Here is a 6079-nt window from a genome sequence, read left to right on the forward strand (position 1 = left end):
TCTGGCAGGCTTCACCTGTGGAGCATTCAAACGCAAACACTAGAACAAGGTCTTTTTCTGCAGGCCTGTTGATTCTTTTGAGAAATGCTCCTGACTGAGATGGAAAATGCTCTCCCAGCACCCCAAAGGCCAAGAGTCCCTTCTTTTTCACACTGGTCCCTGTTACAGGCCCCCTCCCCCCACCAAAATCATCAACTCAGCCCATGCACCTATTTTTTTGTAATACATCCAGCTGCCTTCAAGCCAATGAATTATTCTTGGGTTTAGTGCAACTGCTGAAAATCTTTCAAAGTGAAAAGGAATTGACCCAACCTACTGTGCACATTATTTATTCAGAGGTAGTATAAAAACGAGTCCCTGATGTTACTAAAACAAATCCTAATAAGTACAGAGAGCATCAATTACAGCCTTCCCTTTATAGTCCTATATATCTCTTTCCCTTTCCAGACGTAGTATCGCATGCAAGGGGGGCACTGTGCTGGCTTTCAAATCTATTGAGCTTTCATAATTATAACCTCCATCTTAACCTCTTTTATAGGACACACTATACCAGTTCACATTATGTTCCTTGAACCTCAACCAACCCTATGAGAAAGCATCTTTAAAGCTCACTTCTTACAAGAGGTGCAGGGAAAAGGGAAACATTAAGCATTCATAACCTCCTGCATGCTTTACATCAAGGAGGAGCAAAGCAAAATATAACTCAGTTGGGCTCTTGTAAATATTCAACACGCACATATCCTGATGTAACAAAGCCAGAAGCCAGGCAAATCTTAATTGCAGGGAAACAACTACATTTTTTGTGTCTTTTCTTTTGTGTGGTTTTTTTTCCTCCCATTGGTTTCTTCCTATTTTTTGTTCCATTCTCTATGGAATGCCCTTCTGTTTAATAATAATAATTAAAAAAAAAAAAAGCTTGGAATGATTCCTGATCTACCATAAAAGAATTTTTGTTAAGGACATGATTAATGCCACTGTTTAAATTGTGTTTTATTGCCCTCAGAAACTCTCATAAATGATCCCACACCTTTCTCTGTGAGCATGTCCTTCTCAAGTAATATACTAATTAATTTCAATTAAATATATGTAAAAGAAGATCTATTCTGAAAAATGCTTCTCCCTGGCCATTTGTTAAGATATTGAAAAAAGAGTAAACCTTTGGAACAGAAAATATTCATTTTTGGTAATTTCTCAAGGGGGCAATTTATTAAATGAAAGGCTTTTAACATTAGCTAAAAGCAGCCCTGTAAATCACGGGTGTCATCAAACTGCTTCATCACTTCATTAATTTAAAAGATTATTATATGCGTAACTGACATAATTTTGAACAATGTTACATGGTTAATTTATTAACGTAGAAAAGCAGAAATGACACCCTGAACTGATTTATTTCTTACCATTGTATCGTTTTAGGACTTTTCTCTGTGACTTTCACCAACAGAAGGAGAGATCTGGGGTGAAATTGTGCCGCTGTGTTCCACCCATTTATTTATTTAGCTACAAGGCACTGATATCTGTGAGGACTTAAGAAGGGGGTGGATCCAGAGTGGCTCCTCTCGTGTTTCAGCAGGAGCCTGTGGATCCTGGTGGTCCTTTCCAACCACAGTGATTAGATGTTGTGCTGAGGGATTTGGTTTAGTCAAGGACTTGTCAGTGTAAAAGTAATGATTGGACTTGATGATCTTGAAGGTCTTTTCCAATCTAAGAAATTCTGTGTGAGCTGTTTAAAGACCTCATTTGCAACCCATAGCTACTTTGTGCTTTTATTAGAATCATAGAATCAACGAGGTTGGAAGAGACTTCCAAGATCATCCACTCCAACCTATCACCCAGCCCTGTCCAATCAACTAGACCATGGCACTAAGTGCCTCATCCAGGCTTTTTTTGAGCACCCCCAAGAACGGTGACTCCACCACCTTCTTGGGCAGCCCATTCCAACACCAATCACTCTCTCTGTGAAGAACTTCCTCTCAATACCACCTTGCAGTAGCAAAAAAACGCAAAATTGGCAATGAGTCCTCCAGAGATCAATATTGGGTTCAATGCTATTTAATATCTTCATAAGTGATCTGGATGTTGGGATCAAGAGCACCCTGATGAATCACAGAAATATTCTGATTGGAAAAGCCCCTCAGGATGATCAAGTACAACCATTATCCCTACTCTACAAAGTGCACCCTTAAACCATGTCCCCAGGCACCACATCCAAATGACTTTTAAACACATCAAGGGCTGGTGACTCCACCACCTCCCTGGGCAGCACATTCCAATGCCTGACCACTCTTGCTGGGAAAAAAATGTTTCCTAATGTTCAGTCTAAACTTCCCCCGTTGCAGCTTGAGGCCATTCCCTCTTGTTCTATCACTAATTACCTCTGAGAAGAGACCAGCACCAATCTCCCCACAACTTCCCTTCAGGTAGCTGTAGATAGCAATGAGGTCTGCCCTCAGCCTCCTCCTTTTCACACTAACCATCTCCAGCTCCCTCAGTCACTCTTCATCATATTTATTCTCCAGGCCCTTTCCCAGCTCTGTTGCCCTTCTTTGCACTCACTCCAGACACCTCCACATCCTTCTTACAGAGGTGCCCAAAACTGAACACAGTACTTGAGGTGTGGCCTCACCAGAGCAAAGTCCAAGGGGACAATCACCTCCCTGCTCCTGCTAGACACAGTATTTCTGATCCTAGCCAGGATGCCATTGGCTTTCTTTGCCACCTGGGCACACTGCTGGCTCAGACTGAATTGTTTGTCTATTACAACCCTTAGGTATCTTTCTGCCGCCAGCTTTCCAGCCACACTGCCCCACGCCTGTAGCATTGCTTGGGGTTCTTGTCTCCCAAGTGCAGGACCTGGCATTATGAATTTTGCAGAAAAGACCAAAATGAGTGGGAGGATTGACATTCCAGAAGGAAGAGCCACCCTCCAGGAAGAGCTGAACAGGCTGAAGGAGTAGGCTAGCAAGAACTTTACGAAGATCAACAGGGACAAGTGCAGGGTCTTGCACCTGGGAATACATAACACAGGAGTGCAGCTCAGACTGGGAACCACCTGTCTGGAAAACAGCCCTGTGGAAAGGGACCTGGGGATCTTGGTGGACAACGAGCTCAAAATGAGTGTACCACAAAGATGCAGACAGGTTGAAAAGTGTCCAGAGAAAGACCAAGAGAATGGTCAGAGGACTGGAAGATCTGCTATATGAGGAAAGGCTGAGAGAATTGGGTTTGTTCAGCCTTGAGAAGAGAAGGCTTAGGGGAGATCTCATTACCATGTAGCAGTGGTGGCTACCAAGAGGATGGAGACTGTTTTTACAAGGAGTCCCATGGAAAAGACAAGGGGCAATGGGTACAAGTTACTCTTGGGGAGATTCCAATTGGACTCCAGAAGAAAATACTTCACTGTGAGAAGAGTCAGACGTTGGAACCATCTCTCAAGGGAAGTAGTGGATTTCCCTACATTGGCCAGTTTTAAGACTCAGCTTGACAGGATGCTGGGCCATCCCATTTAAATTATACCATCACCCAGAAAGGTTGAACAGATGCTCCTTGAGGTCCCTTCCAACCTGACATTCCATGGAAAAGATTTTAAAGTGACTGTAGTTATGTTTAAAACCTGACTCTCAGTAAGCATGCTTCAATGTGCTTATCTCCTAAGATCCTCACATGCACAGAAAGAGGAGTTTTGGCTGGTGGCTCTTGGCCCAATTCCACCAAAGCACCCAGAACCTCCCTCATACCCGCCCACAGTATTTTCAGTCATAATTATATTAGCAAGCAATTAGTGCTGGCTCCCTGCCCGAGCTGAAAATATAATGCAGCATCATTTCTTTTCTGGGTGCTGCATAGAAAGCACAGTTTGACTTGTCTTCGGTAACAGAATACCACGGGGGGGGGGTTTATTTTTGGATTGAAGTGATGCGTGACTCTGAAACCCCGCAAAGCTGCTGGAACAGTCTTTGTTTCAAGCCCACATGCAGGCAGACCCCGCTAAAAACCTGCCAGAGAGAAGGTGAAATCAGGATTTAACTAACCTGGGCCCCCAGCTAAGCAAAACGCTTGGGTACACATTTGCTCTTGGCAGTGTGCTAACGTGCTTCTCTGGAGCGGAGCCTAAATGAGACCAGCCATGTCCTGTGTGCCTCTCACACAGCCTGGTTTCCTTGACCTGGCTTATCATCAAAAAAGCTGCATTGGTTTTGGTCCCTAATCTGGCTGAATTGCCCATTCTTGGCCTCATGTTGCATTGCTATGGCTGTGCTTGGAGCCAGGCTGTGTGAATGCTGCTGGTCTCTTTGCACAAGTAAACAGTGATAAAACAAGCCTCAAACTGCAACTGGGGAGGTTTAGACTGGACATTAGGAAACATTTTTCCCCAGCAAGAGTGGTCAGGCATTGGAATGAGCTACCCAGGGAGGCAGCGGAGTCACCAGCCCTGGATATGTTTAAAAGTCCTCTGGATGTGGTGCCTGAGGATATGGTTTAAGGGTGCACTTTGTAGAGTAGGGTTAATGAGGAGACTTGATGATCCTGGGGGTCTTTTCCAAATGGAATGTTTCTGTGCTTCTGTGATGAGTGGGTGACTGTTCGCTGCTCTTACAGCATGCTAATACCATCAGCTTCTAAATCTGGTCAGCCAGTGTTTCATCTCACCAGCTGTTTTGTCAAAGGAAGGATCAAGAGATACCAGAATCTCCCAAGGGAGTTGGAGACCTTCCACTAGTCAGTGCTCACTTCAATGACGTAAGGACTAAGGAAGCGATTCTCCCTTGTACTGAGGATTGGTGAAGCCACACCTCAAATTCTGGGTTCAGTTTTGGGACTCTCACTCCAAGAAGGATATTGAAGTACTGAGGCATATCCAAAAAGGGCATAAAAGTGGGTGAAAGGTCTGGAAAACTTTTGAGGAGCAGCTGAGGGACCTGGAATTGTTCAGCCTGGAGAAAAGGAGGGTGACAGGAGACCTTCTGGCTCTCTCCAACTCCCTGAAAGGAGGTTGGAGAGAGATGCGGATTGGTCTCTTCTCCCATGAAACAAGTGATAGGACAAGAGGAAATGGCCTCACGTTGTGCCAGGGGAGGTTCAGGTTGGTCATGAGGAACAATTTCTTAATGGAAAGGTGTGCGAAGTGCTGGTCCAGGCTGCCCAGGGCTGTGGTGGAGTCCCCATCCCTGAAGGGATTTCAAAGCTATGTAGGTGTGGCACTAAAGGACATGGCTTAGTGGTGGCCTGACAGTGCTGGGTTAGTGGTTGGATGGGATGATCTTAAAGGTGTTTTCTTATCAAGATGGCTCTGTATGAGAAAGCAAAGTCCTTCATGAACACAGCTGGCTGGCGGTCCCAGGAAACTATCCTGGTGGTATCACAGTGCTAGCTGGAGCTCTGAATCCAGAAACATCTCGTTTCTAACATGAGCCTCAGCACAGGGAATGTCTTAAAGGATGACTACAGGTACATCCCAATTGGAGAAGCATTTATGCTGGCTTGAGAAATGTTGGCAGGTACAAAACCACCATGGCAAGGGCCAGTTAGAGTAAATTCAACCCATGCTGTCATTGATGCCCTGGTTGGACAACCAACACCCACTACCACAGGATAAAGGTCCCTGCAGGACCAGTGCCATGTAACCATTAGCATGGCATTGATGTTCCTGAAACCCTGGGTCACTTCCAGCCTTGCTTAACACTGATGTTGTCATGGATGTCCCTGCAACCTTGGGTCACCTCCAACCTTGCTTAAAGAATCACAAAATCATTTTGGTTGGAAAGACCTCTAAGACCATCAGGTCCAACTGCCAACCCAGCACCACCATGCCCACTAAACCATGCCCTGAAGTGCCATATCTACACATTTAATGCTAATATTGGCATAAATGATCCTGAAACCTTGGGTCTCCTCCAGCCTCACTTAGTGCTAATGTTAGTATGGATATCCTTAAAACCTTGGGTCACCTCCAGCCTCACTTAATGCTAATGTTAGTATGGATATCCTTGAAATCTTGGGTCACCTCCAGCCTCACTTAATGCTAACATCAAGCAGCCAAATCAAACTTTCAATCTTTGATTGCAACCCAAGAGCACCAGGA

This window comes from Pogoniulus pusillus, chromosome 7 (assembly GCF_015220805.1).
Source record: "Pogoniulus pusillus isolate bPogPus1 chromosome 7, bPogPus1.pri, whole genome shotgun sequence".
Taxonomy (NCBI): Eukaryota; Metazoa; Chordata; class Aves; order Piciformes; family Lybiidae; genus Pogoniulus; species Pogoniulus pusillus.